The sequence below is a fragment of the Musa acuminata genome, chromosome BXJ2-9 (genome assembly GCF_036884655.1).
Source record: "Musa acuminata AAA Group cultivar baxijiao chromosome BXJ2-9, Cavendish_Baxijiao_AAA, whole genome shotgun sequence".
In the NCBI taxonomy this organism is placed as follows: Eukaryota; Viridiplantae; Streptophyta; class Magnoliopsida; order Zingiberales; family Musaceae; genus Musa; species Musa acuminata.
Genome location: NC_088346.1, coordinates 41,079,592 through 41,098,937, shown reverse-complemented (window position 1 = coordinate 41,098,937; position 19,346 = coordinate 41,079,592).

Sequence of the window (19,346 nt, the reverse complement as noted above, 5' to 3'; positions counted from 1 at the left end):
TGTGACTTAATATAGAATCTTTTTGCTTATTATATTTTGACATATATCACTTTATAACTATTGCATAAATGCATACATATATTGTGATGTCCTTGGATTTGTGCAATGGGAATCGGATCGTGATGAGATCACGATAATGAGATCGATTCACCTTTAAACACATCCTAAATAATCCCGGTCATAGGTTACTCGAGAGCGATATCGTGATAATCGGACAGACTGGTGTGCTGTATACCCGTCCATATGATGGATGCAGCTGGTCTCATAGCTGCTTGTGTAGGGACACTAGGGATACAGTATAGGTGCTCATTGGAGAATGAGTTCACTGATTGATCCGTTTACGGAATGCTGGATGGTTGATGATGCCTTATTGTCAGACAATGATTCTGTAGTCCTAGTGGTGTATCTGGTCCTTAGACTTGAGACACCAAGGATGTCCTGTACAGCTGGTCATTGGGAGTAGTAGTCGATCTTACGATGGCTATTAAGTATCGATATAGGATCATCCACTCTCGGCGTCATGAGAGGAATATCCCATGTGTTCTTGCTCAGACAAATCCCTGGCCAGGGTCATTCGGGTTGAGAGAGAAAGAGTTCTCCGGGAGAATCCGATTAGAGCGAGACTCGAGAAGAAACCGTGTGGGTCTGACAACACCATGCTCGATATACGGTCTCTGGTATATTAGATGGATGAGGGACTATAGGTACACGATAACTGAGGACAGACAGGTCCAATGGATTGGATTCCCCTGTATCGTTTGGGGACTACGGCGTAGTGGCCTAGTACGTCCGTAGTCGATGAGTCGAGTGAATTATTACAGAGATAATAATTCACTGAGTTAGAAGGAGTTCTAACAGGTATGACTCACGGCCAGCTCGATATTGGGCCTAGAGAGTCCCACACATATGGTAGGCATTGCGATGAATAGAGGTTCGGATCTGAGATATCCGACGGAGCCCTTGTCTTATTGGATGCAGATCCAATACCCACTAGGAGAGGACCCATTAGGGTTTGACAGGGGACCTCTATAAATAGGAGGGATTCAGAGCCCCATGGGCTAGAGAGCTTTTGTTTGCCTTTTCCTATTCTCCTCTCCATCTCCACCTTAGAGTAGGTCTGGAGTTTTTGAGGAGCGTCGTCGCAACCCTGCTGTGTGGATCACCGCTAGAGAGGAGGACGCTTGATCTCCTTCACCCTCTCCTAAGGATCTACAAGGAAATAGAGATATACGATCTCCCTAGGTAACACAATCTACTATATACGCAGTTTCATGTTTCGTGGATTTTTACGTACCAATCTTCGCACGACGACGAACATCTCTTTGGGAATCAGGGATTTTGTTTTTCTTGTTCTTCCGCTGTGCATATGATGTCGCCCCCAAGGATTTCCCAACAATATTAACAAATCAAACTCAACTTGTAACGATGGTGTTGAATTAACTTAACATCATTGTTAGTCGAGTCTCTCGAGACTATAGTGGTTCGGAGGCCGAATAGGATGGGAATCATAAGGAGTTATGATTGGCAAGAGTTTCCTACCTTTTGGGCTTAGTGTGATTGGTTAAGTCCTTCGATGTTACACCAAGACCCTAATTGGATCCCAATCCCTACTAGAAGTCTGTCGGAGACTTCCATTTTACGTGCTGAGGGTATTGTGTGACTCGCTAGTAAAATAATGAGAGTAGATTAAGATAAAAGTCCATATCTTAATTATTTATTTTTCTACAAAATTTGTATGTTATTTATTTCTACTGCATATTTATTTTTAAAAAATATCACTTTCAAATCACTTACGTGGCATACTTGATGTTAACCATCTCATTAGTCTGAATTATACGGATTAACTTCATAACTTGAGAATTATTCTTATGGTAGAGAAAATCGCGTACTTCCTTGATATAGTGATGATGCCTACGCCGGAGGAAGGGGCAAGTGAGGAAGTATATAGATAACTCCACTCTTGCTCAATGTTACATGTTGGGCTCTATGACTCCTGAGTTATAAAGACAACATGAAAAGATGGATGCCAGATCCATTATCCTACATGTCTATAAACTATTTGAGGAATAGGAAAGGACTCGGTGATATGAGATATCTAAGAGCCTCTTCCGTGCTAGGATGACTGAGGGGACATCGATTCAGAACCATGTCCTAAAGATGATTGAGTGGATAGAGAAACTCACAAGTCTAGGAATGGTCCTAGAGGATTACCTATATGTGGATCTTGTGCTTTAGTCCCTACCAGATTTCTTTTCACAATTCATAATGAATTTTCATATGAATAAGCTTAATGTAACTCTTCCTAAGCTCCTTAATATGTTGAGGGAGGCAGAGAGCACTGTTAAGAAAGAAAAGCTAGTTCTCTATACTAGTGAGACCAGAAAGAAAAGAAAAGTAAAAAAGTCTTTTAAGAAGGGCAAGGGCAAGGGCAGACCGGGTAAAGCAAAGGTTGCTAAGAAATATCCGACAAAGGACAAAGGTCAATGCTTCAACTAGGGCAAAGATGGGCACTAAAAGAGGAACTATTAAGAGTACCTTGCAGATGTTAGGATCAATAGCACAGTAAGAGGGGGGGGGGGGGGGGGGGTGAATTAGTACAGTGAAAAACTTTTATGATTTCAAAAAACTTATTGCTATTAAAGCCGATTCAATAAGAATGGTTTCAACTAAATCCTTTTCGGAAGAACTTTGAACTTGAAACCTTTCGGGAAAGAAAAAGAGAAGACTAAGATGATTTGCAGCAATGCAAATCACACAAATGCAAAATGTCGATTTCGTAAACCTTTCATATGAGTAAAGCCAGTTTCGAAAGATGATTACGTTAAAGTGAATGTGGATGTATTTAAAGCACAGTATAGAGGAGAGGCAGTTTGCTATAAATGAAAGATACTCAAAGTAAATGCAAACCGAGTTTTAGAGTGGTTCGATCAATTTTGACCTACATCCACTTTCGGCTTCCTCCTCCAATGAGGTCACTAACGTCCACTAGAGGCCTTCCTTCAATAGCGAAGGCCAACCATCCTTTTATAGCTTTTCTCCTTTTGATGGGCTTAGGAGATAACCCTTACAAGTTTCACTCCTTTCTTGAATGATCTCAATACTTAGAAGAAAGGAGGATAACTCTAGATTTTACAACACTTTTAAGGCCTCAAAGACTCAAGATTAAAGCAAGTTTTTGGTGCCCTTTCATGCAGGAAAGGGTGGGGTTTATATAGACCCCAATGAGTTTGAAAATGGAACCTAAAAGTGTCCATTCTCAGATTTTCGGGGTCTTGGCGATACACCGCCATAACTAGGTGGTACTATCGCCTGTCATCTGTCACTGAGTGGTACCACTGCTAAGTCTGGGTGGTACTACCGCTTGATAGCACTCAAAGACCGAGCTTAGGTGGTACCACCGCTTGATAGGGGCGGTACCACCACTGATAGTAATAATTGCTGGTGCTACCATCGTCCAGAATTCCTGGGAGACCGAGTCTCCTAGGCGGTGCCACCGTCGACTAGGTATTATGGGTCTGAATGGGCTATTCCATTCGGCCCAATTTGGGTCTGTTAAGGGCCCAATTGGCCCCTGATTAAGTTAGTGGGTTTACCTCCCAATCCTAACTTAATCTACATACTAACTATGATAATTAAGACATCATTACTGTAATTCGTGTTCCGGTGCGTCAATCGCTTCTTCCAATGAGCTTCCAATGAACATCCAACGAACCCTCGGCGATGCTCCGACAGACTCCCGGTAAGCTCCTGGACTTCGCGATGATCTTCTTGATGAGTTATGACAAGCTTCTTTGGCAAGCTCCAGGACTTCTCGGATGGTTCCCGTAGAACTTCCGACGAACATCTGGACTTCCGACGAACTCTCGAACTCCCAATATGATCTTGGTCTTGACTCCGACTCAACACCTACTGCATGTCTTACTGCCATCGTAATTAATCCTGCACACTTATCTCAACATATAGATTAGATAAACAAATAACAATTGACTTCATCATCAAAATCGGAGATTCAATAACAGAGAGGGCAAAATAGAAGCTTGGAGAAGCTTTAAGTTCATTCATGATCAGTCTTCATTTGTCAGACTTATGATAACACATGGGTATTAGATACTGGTAGTGCTTATAATATTTGTAATTCATTGTAGGTTCTAGCAAGACCTAGAAGATTGTCGAGAAGTGAAATGAACCTCAAGATGGGCAATGAAGCAAAAATTACTATAGTAGTTATTTTCAAGGTCACCCTACATCTGCTTAGTAGAGCTATTATTGCATTGGATGTATGCTATTTTATTCCTTCTATTATCATAAACATTATTTCCATTTCATATTTGACAGTTAGTGAATATAAATTAGTTTTGAGAATAATAGTTGTTTAATATTATTATATGATGAGATCATTACGAGAAGAACATTGCATAATGGTTTGTTTATGCTAGACACTTATATCATGAATATAAGTGTATCCAAGAGAAAACAAGATGAGGTGAATAGTGCATACTTGCGGTATTGTAGGCTAGGTCACATCTATGAGGAAAATATCCAAAAGTTGCTAAAGGATATATATCTAGATTCATTCGACTATGAGTCATATGTAACTTACAAGCCTTACATTCATGGAAAATTGACCAACTTTTCTTTTAGTAGAACTAGAGATAAAGCCACTGAGCTGTTGGAACTTAAACATAGTGATATATGTGGACCCATGTCAACCCATGCCAAAGGTGGTTACTCATATTTTATTATTTTACTAATAATTTTTTAAGGTATGGATATGTGTACTTGATGAAATACAAGTCCAAGGCCTTTGAAAAATTTAAAGAGTATAAGAATGAAGTGGAGAATCAGATTGGAAAGAGTATCAAGACTCTTCGATCAGATCAAGGAGGTGAGTACTTGAGTACAGAGTTCACCCAGTTCCTTGAGAACTATGGGATCCTATTCTAATGGACACCTCCTTATACACATCATCTCAATGGTATATCTGAAAGGAGTAATCATATATTGTTAGACATGGTGCGGTCCATGATGAGCTTCACTGACCTACCCATCTTATTCTGGGGATACGCCATAGAGACCGTAACTTACCTTTTGAACAGAGTTCCAACTAAGTTGATAGTATATATACCATATAATATATGGAAAGGGAAAAAGCCCAATCTTAAAGTTGTTAAGATTTATGGTTGCCCTGCTCACGTAAAAAGACATAACCCCACTATAAGTTGGAATCCAGGATGGAGTGGTGTAAGTTCGTAGGATACCTCAAGGAAACTTGTAGATATTATTTCTATCATCTCAAGGACCAAAAGGTCTTTGTAGCTAAGAGAGCAGTATTTCTTGAGAAGGAACATATTCTTGGTGGAGACAATGGGAGCATGGTAGAGTTAAGCGAAGTTGGAGAACCTAGCTTAGGAACCACTCTACAACAAAGTCTATTTAGGTACATAGCACATAAGTTCTAACCTTTTGTAGGTCCAGTAGAGTATCCCAACCTTCTAAGAGATATGTAAGACATATTATAGTAGAGAATATTGAGGATATTGATCCTCAAATCTATGCTGAGGCTATTATGAGTATAGACTCCGGGAAGTGGTAAGAAGCCATAAATTCTAAGATGGATTCTATGTACTTCAACAAGGTTTAGAACCTAGTTGATGCACTCGAGGGTATTGTACCCATCAATTGTAAGTAGATCTTCGAAAATAAAGATTGAAGTAGATAGAAAGGTAGAGACTTCTAAGGCAAGGCTAGTGGCTAAGGGGTATCGTCAAAAGCAAGGTGTTGACTATAATAAAACCTTCTCACCCGTAGCCATGCCAAAATTCATCTGAATTATATTGATTATTGTAGCACACTATAATTATGAGATCTAGTAGATAGATGTAAAAATCACGTTTCTCAATGGTAACCTTAATGAGGAGGTTTATATGATATAGCTTGAGGGATTCAAGTTCAAGGATTACCCAGATAGGGTGTGCAGATTGATTAGGTCCATCTATGGACTAAAGAAAGATTCATGAAGTTGGAACATAAGATTTGATGAGGTAATCAGATCTTATGACTTCGTTAAGAATGAAGATGGATCTTATGTATATAAGAAGATAAGTGGGAGCGCTATCACCTTTTTCATATTATATGTGGATGACATCCTAATCATTAGAAATGATGTAGGAATATTATCCATAATAAAGGCTTGGTTATCTAGACACTTCTCTATGAAGGATTTAGGGGAAGTATCCTATATCTCGGGAATTCAAATCTATAGAGATAGATCTAAGAGGATGTTTGGTTTGTCCCAGTCCAAGTACTTAGACACCATTGTTAAAATGTTTAACATGAAAATTTTCAAAAAAGGTCTCATATCAATAAGACATGGGATATCGCTTTCTATGAGTATGTCCCAAAAGACTCTCGAAGAAAGGGGGAATATAGATAGGATACCCTATGCCTTAGTGATAGGGTCTATCATATATGTCATGCTATATACCAAGCTTGATATAGCACATGCTCTGAGTGTCATAAGTAGGTATCAGACAGATTCAAGCTTGGAGCACAAGAAAGTAGTAAAGTGCATCCTTAAGTACTTACGGAGGACTAAGGATCTTTTACTGGTATATGGAGGTAGTAGCCTCAAGGTTGAAGGCTACACAGACTTGAGTTTCCATTCCGATGCTGATGATAGTAAGTCGAATTCAGGGTTTGTGTACACCTTGAATGGAGAAACAGTATGCTGGAAGAGTTCCAAGTAAGATACTACTACCGACTCGACCATAGAGGTGGAGTACATTACTGCAATAAAAACAACAAAGAAGAGAGTTTGGATAAAAAAGTTTATTACGGATTTTGGGAGTTGTGTCGAGCAACAAGGAGCTAATTCGCTTATATTATGACAACAACAAGGCGATTGCTTAAATGAGGGAACCCGAGTCTCATTAGAAGTATTCTGAGGAGGTTCCAACTTATTCGAGAGATCATGACCCGAGGAGATATAGTAGTGAAAAGAGTTCCATCTAAAGATAATATTGTAGATTTACTAACAAAGTCATTATCTTATATTATTTTTGAGCATCATAGGGGTCTGATAGGGATCAAACACATAGGTGATTGACTTTAGGTCAAGTGAGAGATTGCTGGTCACAAGTGTCTTGCCAACCAATCACATGAGTGATGGCATATATGACATGATATACATTCTTTCTACTATTTATATTATTTGGTATTTTATCATTTTATATTATTTGTTGCATGAATATATTGTGATGTCCATGGATCTGTGCAATGAGAATCGAATCGTGATGAGTTCACGATAATAAGACCTATTTGCCTTTAAACACATATCCTAAATAATTCCGATTATAGATTGCTCGAGAGAGATATCGAGATAACCAAATAGACTAGTATACTATATATCCGTACATATGATAGAAGCGGTTGGTCTCATAGCTGCTCGGTTGGGGATACTATGGATACATTTTAGGTACTCATTGAAGAATAAATTTACTGATTGATCCGCTCACGGAATATTAGATGGTTAATGATTCCTCATTGTTATATAGCGATTCTGTTGTTCTAGTGGTATACTTAGTTCTTGGACTTGAGACACCAAGGATGTCCTATATGAGTACTCCACTCTTTGATATCAGACTTATAGGTTTGAAAGTTTTAATTATAATACAACTGATCATCCAGAGTGATAGCTAACCTTATGATAGCTATTGAGTGTCAATAGTGGATCATCTCCTCTCGGTGTCATGAGAGGAATATCCCATATATTCTTGCTCAAATAAATCTCTGGCCAGGGTCATTCGAATTGAGAGATAAAGAGTTCTCTAGGAGAATTCGATTAGAGTGAGACTCGAGTATAAACCATATAGGTCTGACAGCACTGTGCTTGATATATAGTCTTTGGGATAATAGATGGATGAGAGACTATAAGTATGTGATAACTAAGGACAGATAGGTCCATTGGATTGGATTCCCCTGTATCGTCTGAGGATTGCGGTGTAGTGGCCTACTACGTCTGTAGTTGATTAGTTGAATGAATTATTATGGAGATAATAATTAATTGAGCCAAAAGGAGTTCTGACATATATGACTCACGGCCAACTCGATATTAGGTCTTGAGGGTCACACACATATGGTAGGCGATGAGTAGAGGTTCGGATATGAGATATCCGTCAGAGCCCCTATCTTAGTGGATATCCAATAAGCCTTTGAATTATTAGATCCTATGGATGAAATCCAATAAGAGCCAATGAGAGATTAGTGGATAGAGATCCACTAATCTAAGAGACTTAGGTAATTGGATAAGAAAAGTTTCCTGATATGGGCTAGCTATCAACTATAAGGATAGCATCCTGACTTTACCAACTTAAACTTTGCTTATCGGGCTTACTCCCTAACTTTAAAACTAAATCTCTGCTTGCACTCACCAAGCCAACTACTTACTGTTAGGATCGAGAGCACTAAGAGGGGGGGGGGTGAATTAGTGCAACGGAAATCTTACAGCGATTAAAAACCAAAAGCTGCGTTCGTTCAAAAACTGTTATGATGCAAAAGCAAATTCTCAGTTTGTATCTAAGTGCAGTTTGCGTCTAAGCGCAGATTGCGTCTAAACGCTGTTTTACGTCTAAACGCAGATTTACGTCTAAACACTGTTTTACGTCTAAACGCAGATTTACGTCTAAACGCAGATTTACGTCTAAACGCAGACTTACGTCTAAACGCAGTTTTACGTCTAAACGCAGATTTACGTCTAAACTCAGATTTACGTCTTAAACTCAGATTTACGTCTAAACGCAGATTTACGTCTAAACGCAGTTTTACGTCTAGACGCAGATTTACGTCTAAACTTTGAAACTTGTTTGTATACTCGCAGAAGGCAGTATGCAGTTGGAATCAAGACGTAAACGTGAACTGAGATCTGATGATTGAGCAAGGAAAGCCGATTTACGTCTGAATGCAGTTTTACGTCTAAATGCTGAAACTCGTTCGTAAAATCGTATAGGAAAGTTTGCAGTTATCAATAGGATCAAAATGTAAGTATAAACTGCAAAGAAGCTCGTTCGTAAAAGCACGGAAGACAGTTCTGCAGAATCAAATGTAAACGTAAACAGTAACGTATGAAAATACGAATTTACGTCTGAATGCAGATTCGGAAGAACAGCACTTAGAACTTGTTCGTGAAAGCACAGAGAGCAGTAGTAATGAGGGAGGTTTGCAGTAATGATAAAGTGCTCGAAAATAAACGCAAACCAGAGATTTAGAGTGGTTCGGTCAGCCTTGACCTACTCCACTTTTGGCTTCCTCCACCGACGAGGTTGCCGACGTCAACTAGGTGCCTTCCTTCAATGGGCGAAGGCCAAACTGCCCTTTTACAATTTCTCTCCTTTTGACAGGCTCAGGAGACAACCTTTACAGACCTTTCTCTCCTCACTTTACAACTGAAAACTTGAAGAACAGAAGGAGGAGACTTAAAGGCTTTACAACACTTTTGAGCTCTTAGAATCACAGAAAAGATCAAGATTTCGGTGTAGGTCTGTATCTTTTCAGTGCTGAATGGGTGGGGTATTTATAGGCCCCAACCCAATTCAAAATTCGAGCTCAAAACGATCAAATCGATCAAATCCCAGAATTCTGGGATCAGGCGGTTGCACCTCTTGACTGGAGAGGTGGCACCGCCTGGCAGAGCTCGAAGACTGAGCTCAGGCGATTGCTTCTCTCTGCCAGAGCTCGAAGACTGAGCTCGATGGTTCCATCACCTGGCAGAGCTCGAAGACTGAGCTTGGTGGTTGCATCACCTGGCAGAGCTCGAAACTGAGCTCGGTGGTTGCATCACCTGGCAGAGCTCGAAACTGAGCTCAGGCTGATGCACCTCTCTGCCAGAGCTCGAAGACTGAGCTTGGTGATTGCATCACCTGACAGAGCTCGAGACTGAGCTCAGGCTGATGCACCTCTCTGCCAGAGCTCGAAGACTGAGCTCGATGGTTGCATCGCCTGGCAGAGCTCGAAACTTGAGCTCTGGCGGTGCTACCTCTTGGCAGAGGAGGTTGCACTGCCCAGTCTAGCTCGAAGACTGAGCTCTGGGCGGTTGCACCTCTCGGCTGGGGCGGTTGCACCTCCCAGCCTCGCAGCCCTGGCGGTTGCACCTCCTGGCTGGGGCGGTTGCACCTCCCAACCCCACAGCCCAGGCGGTTGCACCTCCTGGCTGGGGCGGTTGCACCTCCTGGTGCAATCAGGGTCCGAATGGTTCACTCCATTCGGCCCAATTTGAATCTTTTCAGGGGCCCAATTGCCCCAAGATTAAGCTAATGGGATCACCTCCCATTTTCATGCTTAATCATCATGCTAACTACGATTAACTCTAAGACAACTTCTGCAGCTTTGCTCCGATGCGTCAATCGCTTCTTCTGGCGAGTTTCCGGCCAACTTCCGTCGATCATCCGATAACCCTCGGTGATCCTTCTGCGGACATCCGGCATACTCCTGGACTTTGCGACGATCCACTTGGCGAGTTCCGACGAGCTTCGCTTGGCAAGCTTCTGGACTTCTCGGATCTGTTCTCGCTGAACCTCCGACGACCGTCCGAACTTCCGTCGAACTCTCGAACTCCCAACGTGATCATGATCTTGACTCCGGCGCAACACCTGCTGCTTGTCTTACTCTCATCGTAGTTAATCCTGCACACTTATCTCAACACATAGATTAGATAACAAATGACAATTGACTTCATTATCAAAATCCGAGATTCAACAATCTCCCCCTTTTTGATGATGACAATCAATTGATAAAGGAGTTGTCCTTAACTCCCCCTATCTATATGCCATAGTTGAGATAAGTCAACCTTGAATTCAGGACCTAAGAATTCAAGTGACGTATTGATAAGTTAGATCAGTTAAACTTATCAATGCTCCCATCATGATGCCCATCATGATGTATCTCTTCAAGAACGATGTCAAGGCATGACATACATTATCAAGTTTGTATGATAGTGTTTGTAACTATTCATCATGTAATAATATAAAGCTACGAAGGACTTTTTACATGATGCACACATTTGAGATTTTCTAGCAAGTTTGCATTTTCTATAGAATATCAAATCAAGATATGATGCAAACTATAGCACATGTTCACATATCTCTTGGTGATGCAAGGATAGCATAACATTGTTTATAGCATCACTCAAGTATTTGCAACTATGACATAGACATGATTATGGCAGTTCAGCTATGACATAGTGTTTATCAATTCATATATTTCTCCCCCTTTGTCATCAACAAAAAGCATGATAGCATTATTAAGCATATAAAGGAAGTCATGACACATATAACTCTTTATTGTTTGTTGCTTGACGGAGGAAAGTCATTTTTCAAAGAGTTTTCATAAGAGTGTACAGGAACATCCCATTTTAGCATACAAACCGAAAAATGAACTTCTTACATGCATTTGGTTAAAAATATTTGTCACATAATTTGCAACATGTTATTTGATCAAGCGTTGTCAAGGCATGTAATAGTAATAACATCCGAAAAATAATTTTAACTAGTTTAAGTATTCGGACACATCAACATTCCTAATTCTCTTCTTATGTAATCAAATTGTTCTTCACATAGGGGTTTTGTGAAGATATCAGCTAGTTGATGTTTGGTATCAATAAACTCTATGGTTACATCATGATTAGTGACATGATCTCGTATAAAGTGATGTCTAATATCAATGTGTTTTGTTCTTGAGTGTTGTATAGGATTTTTAGTTAAGCATATTGCACTCGTGTTATCACATTTAATGGGAATATCTTTAAGATTCACTTTGTAATCTTCTAAAGTGTTTTTCATCCATACAACTTGTGCACAGCATGCACTTGCTGCAATGTATTCAGCTTCGGTTGTTGATAGGGCAACCGAGTTTTGTTTCTTAGATGACCAGGATACAAGGGCATGTCCTAAAAATTGACATGATCCTGATGTGCTTTTTCTGTCTAGTTTACAACCAGCGAAGTCCGCATCAGCATAAGCTGTTAATTCAAAATTTTCTGATTTTGGGTACCATAATCCTAGATTGGTAGTTCCATTAAGATATCTGAGTATTCTTTTGACTGCTTTGAGATGAGATATCTTAGGGTCTGATTGAAATCTAGCACAAAGTCCTACACTGAACATGATGTCTGGTCTGGTGGCAGTGAGGTAAAGTAAACTTCCTATCATACCCCTATAGGTTTTTTGATCGAAGCTTTCTCCATTCTCATCAATTTCTAACTTAGTGGAGGTGCTCATAGGAGTGTCAATGGCTTTTGAATTATTCATTTTGAACTTCTTTAGCAAACTCACAGCATATTTGGTTTGACTAATAAAGATGTCATTGCTTAGTTGTTTGATTTGTAGGCCTAAGAAGAATGTTAACTCTCCCATTAGACTCATTTCGAATTCATGACTCATAGTTTTCGCAAAGGATTCACAAAGAGATTCATTTGTAGAACCAAAGATAATATCATCAACATAAATCTGAACAATGAGAAAATCATTTTCAAAATTCTTGATAAACAATGTAGTATCAACCTTGCCTTTTATGAAATTATTTTCAATGAGAAAAGAGCTAAGTCTCTCATACCAAGCCCTTGGGGCTTGTTTTAAACCATAGAGAGCTTTAGTTAATCTAAACACATGATTAGGGTAGCCATTATTTTCAAATCCAGGAGGTTGTTCAACATAAACTTCTTCGAAAATGAAACCATTTAGAAAAGCGCTTTTAACATCCATTTGAAATAACTTAAAATTATTACAACTAGCGTAGGCAAGGAGCATCCTTATGGCTTCCAATCGAGCCACAGGTGCGAAGGTTTCTTCGTAATCGATACCTTCTTCTTGGTTGAAACCTTTGGCCACTAATCTAGCCTTGTTTCTAACCACGATACCATTTTCATCTTGCTTGTTTCTAAAGACCCATTTAGTACCAATTACTAAATGGTCATTTGGCCTAGGAACAAGCGTCCACACCTCATTTCTCTCAAATTGATTTAATTCATCTTGCATTGCGATAATCCATGAATTATCTTTCATGGCTTCATCAACACATTTGGGTTCAATTTGGGAGAGAAAAGCGGCGTTGGCACAAAAGTTTTTAAAAGAAGATCGTGTTTGAACCCCCTTTGATGTGTCTCCTAGGATTAGCTCCTTAGGATGAGCATCTATATACTTCCAATCCTTGGGTAAGGATGTTTTGGAAGTGGATGCAACCAAGTTGCTATTTGGAGACGGGGTTTCGTTTAAATTCAAGGAATCAAAATTAACATCATCATCAAGATCATTTTTCTTAATTTCTGAAATCTCATTGAAAACAACATGGATGGATTCTTCAATAATTAAGGTTCTTTTATTGAAGATGCGAAAAGCCTTAGAAACCGAAGAATAACCAAGAAAGATTCCTTCATCAGATTTAGCATCGAATTTTCCTAAGTTATCCTTTTCATTCAAGATAAAACACTTACACCCAAAGACTTTAAAATATGAGACATTGGGTTTTTTGTTATTCCATAACTCATAAGGAGTTTTGGTGAGTAAGGGTCTTACTAGGACTCTATTTAAAATATAGCATGCAGTGTTTACAGCTTCGGCCCAAAAATATTTGGGTAGGCTATGTTCATTCAACATGGTTCTTGCCATTTCTTGTAAATTTCGATTTTTTCTTTCTACTACCCCATTTTGTTGAGGATTTCTTGGAGTAGAGAAGTTATGATTGTATCCGTTGAGTTCACAGAATTCTTGGAAGTCATGGTTTTGAAATTCTCCACCGTGATCACTTCTAATTGACGAAATCATAGATTCCTTCTCATTTTGAACAAGTTTACAAAACTTGGTAAAATGTCTAAAGCATTCATTTTTTTGTTTTAAGAAGTAGGTCCATGTATATCTGCTGTAGTCATCAATAATGACAAAGGCGTATTTGCTACCTCCTAGACTCGATGTAGAGATTGGTCCGAACAAATCCATATGGATCAATTGTAAGGGCCTAGAGGTGCTTATTTGATTCTTAGCTTTGAAGCTACCCCTAATTTGCTTACCTAATTGGCAAGCATCACATACATTATCTTTGATGAACTTGATATGAGGAATTCCTCTTACAAGTTCTCTAGATGATACTTGATTGATTAGTTTCATGCTAGCATGACCTAATCTTCTATGCCATAGCCAAGCATCCTCATTCATAACGGCAAAGCACATTTCATCACATAAGTCATTGATGTCAATAGTGTATACGTTGTTTTGTTTTAATGCAATCATAGATATATTTTTGTATGGTTTTTCAATGATGCAGGCATTAGATTCAAATCTTATAATATATCCTTTATCACATAATTGACTAATGCTCAAGAGGTTATGTTTTAAACCATCAACTAGTAAAACATCTTCAATAGAGAGGTTGGATTTGTTACCTATGGTTCCTTTGCCAATGATTTTACCCTTGTTGTTGTCTCCGAAGGTGACATATCCTTCGTCTATGCTAGAGAGCTTAGAGAATTGAGATGGATCTCCGGTCATATGCCTTGAGCATCCACTATCAAGGTACCATTTCTTGCTCCTAGCTTGCGATTGTTTAGTTTTCTACAAGAAAGGATGATGTTTAGGTACCCATTTGCTTTTGGGTGCCTCATAAATAGATCTACATTTTCTACCATGTTGCATAGAGTTTATCATGGTTCCTTTAGGAACCCAAATTAATTTGTTTGGACTTATTTTCTTGAATGGACAACAATGTGTCTTGTGTCCAGATTTGCAACAAAAGTTGCACTTGGTTTGGTGTTGAACATGTAAGATGGGGCCTTTTACAAAGGTAGTTGGATTTCGGTGAGGACTCCTCACAAATCCAATCCCACTTCTTTTGGGAGCATGACCCTTGTTTGTAAGGATCATGTTTAATGACTTGCTACCAACCTCGAATTTCTTCAAGGTGTCCTTAAGTAGCAAGTTTTCTTTTTGTATAGTTTCTAAATCATGACATTTGATACATGAATTTAAACTATCATGATGTTCGACTTTTAACTTATCAAACTCACAAGTAAGATTATCATGTACCTTTTTTAGCAACTTGTATTTTCTATTTATAACTTTGCATTCATCAAATAAATCATGGAAGGCATTTAATAATTCATCGAAAGATAAATCAGCATCTAATAAATCCGTTACCTCCTCTTCGATGGCCATAAAGGCGTAATGAGCAACTTGCTCGGTGTTGGACTCCTCTTCCTCAGATGCGCTCGAATCATCCCATGTTGCTTGGAGCGCCTTCTTCTTTGTTGTTCTTTTCTTGACTTGGGGACAATCACTTTTGTAGTGCCCCGGCTTTTTACATTCATAGCAGATCACTTGGTCCTTCTTGGGTTCAAGTTTATTTTTCACATCGTTTTTAAACTTGTTTCTTTTGAAGAATTTCTTAAACTTTCTTGTCAAAAGTGCCAAGTCATCATCACAGTCCTCATCACTTGAGTTTTCTCTCAAGTGGCATTCAGAAGTTTTAAGTGCCATATCCTTCCTGTTCTTTGGAAGGATGTCTTCTTGCTCTTCATGAGCTTTGCAAGTCATTTCGTAGGTCATTAATGACCCGATTAGTTCTTCAAGAGGGAAGTTGCGCAGATCCTTTGCCTCTTGAATGGCAGTGACTTTAGGATCCCAACTTTTAGGAAGGGATCTTAGTATTTTATTTACGAGTTCAAAATCCGAAAAACTTTTTCCGAGTCCTTTTAGACCGTTGACGACATCCGTGAAACGGGTAAACATGTCGCCAATGGTTTCACTCGGTTTCATTCGGAAAAGTTCAAAAGAATGCAGCAACAGATTGATTTTTGACTCTTTCACTCTACTTGTGCCCTCGTGGGTCACTTCAAGTGTGTGCCAAATATCAAAAGCAGTTTCGCAAGTTGAAACACGATTAAACTCGTTTTTATCAAGTGCGCAAAATAAGGCATTCATAGCCTTTGCATTAAGAGCGAAAGCCTTCTTCTCCAAATCGTTCCAATCGATCATTGGAAGAGAAGATTTTGAAAATCCATTTTCAACAAGGTTCCACAGTTCAAAATCCATAGAAATAAGAAAGATCCTCATTCGGGTCTTCCAGTAAGTGTAGTCCGTTCCACTGAACATGGGTGGACGTGTAATTGAATGCCCCTCTTGGTTTCCGGCGTAAGCCATCTCTCTTGGGTTTTAATCCTTTAGAGAGTTAACCTTGCTCTGATACCAATTGTTAGGATCGAGAGCACTAAGAGGGGGGGGGTGAATTAGTGCAGCGGAAATCTTACAGCGATTAAAAACCAAAAGCTGCGTTCGTTCAAAAACTGTTATGATGCAAAAGCAAATTCTCAGTTTGTATCTAGGTGCAGTTTGCGTCTAAGCGCAGATTGCGTCTAAACGCTGTTTTACGTCTAAACGCAGATTTACGTCTAAACGCTGTTTTACGTCTAAACGCAGATTTACGTCTAAACGCAGATTTACGTCTAAACGCAGACTTACGTCTAAACGCAGTTTTACGTCTAAACGCAGATTTACGTCTAAACTCAGATTTACGTCTTAAACTCAGATTTACGTCTAAACGTAGATTTACGTCTAAACGTAGTTTTACGTCTAGACGCAGATTTACGTCTAAACTTTGAAACTTGTTTGTATACTCGCAGAAGGCAGTATGCAGTTGGAATCAAGACGTAAACGTGAACTGAGATCTGATGATTGAGCAAGGAAAGCCGATTTACGTCTGAATGCAGTTTTACGTCTAAATGCTGAAACTCGTTCATAAAATCGTAGAGGAAAGTTTGCAGTTATCAATAGGATCAAAATGTAAGTATAAACTGCAAAGAAGCTCGTTCGTAAAAGCACGGAAGACAGTTCTGCAGAATCAAATGTAAACGTAAACAGTAACGTATGAAAATACGAATTTACGTCTGAATGCAGATTCAGAAGAACAGCACTTAGAACTTGTTCGTGAAAGCGCAGAGAGCAGTAGTAATGAGGGAGGTTTGCAGTAATGATAAAGTGCTCGAAAATAAACGCAAACCAGAGATTTAGAGTGGTTCGGTCAGCCTTGACCTACTCCACTTTTGGCTTCCTCCACCGACGAGGTTGCCGACGTCAACTAGGTGCCTTCCTTCAATGGGCGAAGGCCAAACTGCCCTTTTACAATTTCTCTCCTTTTGACAAGCTCAGGAGACAACCTTTACAGACCTTTCTCTCCTCACTTTACAACTGAAAACTTGAAGAACAGAAGGAGGAGACTTAAAGGCTTTACAACACTTTTGAGCTCTTAGAATCACAGAAAAGATCAAGATTTCGGTGTAGGTCTGTATCTTTTCAGTGCTGAATGGGTGGGGTATTTATAGGCCCCAACCCAATTCAAAATTCGAGCTCAAAACGATCAAATCGATCAAATCCCAGAATTCTGGGATCAGGCGGTTGCACCTCTTGACTGGAGAGGTGGCACCGCCTGGCAGAGCTCGAAGACTGAGCTCAGGCGATTGCTTCTCTCTGCCAGAGCTCGAAGACTGAGCTCGATGGTTCCATCACCTGGCAGAGCTCGAAGACTGAGCTTGGTGGTTGCATCACCTGGCAGAGCTCGAAACTGAGCTCGGTGGTTGCATCACCTGGCAGAGCTCGAAACTGAGCTCAGGCTGATGCACCTCTCTGCCAGAGCTCGAAGACTGAGCTTGGTGATTGCATCACCTGGCAGAGCTCGAGACTGAGCTCAGGCTGATGCACCTCTCTGCCAGAGCTCGAAGACTGAGCTCGATGGTTGCATCGCCTGGCAGAGCTCGAAACTTGAGCTCTGGCGGTGCTACCTCTTGGCAGAGGAGGTTGCACCGCCCAGTCTAGCTCGAAGACTGAGCTCTGGGCGGTTGCACCTCTCGGCTGGGGCGGTTGCACCTCCCAGCCTCGCAGCCCTGGCGGTTGCACCTCCTGGCTGGGGCGGTTGCACCTCCCAACCCCACAGCCCAGGCGGTTGCACCTCCTGGCTGGGGCGGTTGCACCTCCTGGTGCAATCAGGGTCCGAATGGTTCACTCCATTCGGCCCAATTTGAATCTTTTCAGGGGCCCAATTGCCCCAAGATTAAGCTAATGGGATCACCTCCCATTTTCATGCTTAATCATCATGCTAACTACGATTAACTCTAAGACAACTTCTGCAGCTTTGCTCCGATGCGTCAATCGCTTCTTCCGGCGAGTTTCCGGCCAACTTCCGTCGATCATCCGATAACCCTCGGTGATCCTTCTGCGGACATCCGGCATACTCCTGGACTTTGCGACGATCCACTTGGCGAGTTCCGACGAGCTTCGCTTGGCAAGCTTCTGGACTTCTCGGATCTGTTCTCGCTGAACCTCCGACGACCGTCCGAACTTCCGTCGAACTCTCGAACTCCCAACGTGATCATGATCTTGACTCCGGCGCAACACCTGCTGCTTGTCTTACTCTCATCGTAGTTAATCCTACACACTTATCTCAACACATAGATTAGATAACAAATGACAATTGACTTCATCATCAAAATCCGAGATTCAACACTTACTAAATACCTAATAGGGTATGATCCATTAGGGTTAAGTTGATAGGGACCTCTATAAATAGGAGGGAACCAAAAGTTCATAGACTTAAGCCTCTTTAGGCTACCATCTCATATTCTCCTCTCCTTCTCCTTCTTAAATAGTGGCTTGGAGATTTGAGGAGCATTGTCGTAGCCTGTGTGGATCACCGTTAGAGAGGAGGGCACTTGACTTCATCATCTCCTACAAATCTATAAGGATTCGGGATATTTGATCTCCCTAAGTAACACAATCTTTTATATACGTAGTTTTAAGTTTCATAGATTTTACGCACCAATCTTCATAAGACGACGAACATATCTTTAAAAATTTTAGGGATTTTGTTTTAATGTTCTTCCGCTGTGCATGTGATGTCGCCTTCTAGATTTCCCTACACTACAATAGTCGTATCCCATGGCGCTTCTATTGCATATAGTAGCACTTGTATGCCACCATTGCCTGTGATTGGGTTGGCGATCATAAGAGGTCATCGCCCTTAACATGATTATCATTAGTAAAAAATTATTGACAATGGTCCATCAATCAAACATAAGGAATCTTACGTCACCTATAAGCAAGCCAACGGATAGACTAAATAGAAATACAGATCGATAATATACACAAATCATTCAAGTATCACAAATCAATACCGAATAATACTTTTCAGAAGCAAAATGTGCTAATAAACAAATCTAAGGTATTTAATTTTAAAAACATGATTCTAATACTAAGCATAAAAACTATGATAATGCCACTATCATATAAAAATTTTTAATACTAAAAATTAAAATCAAA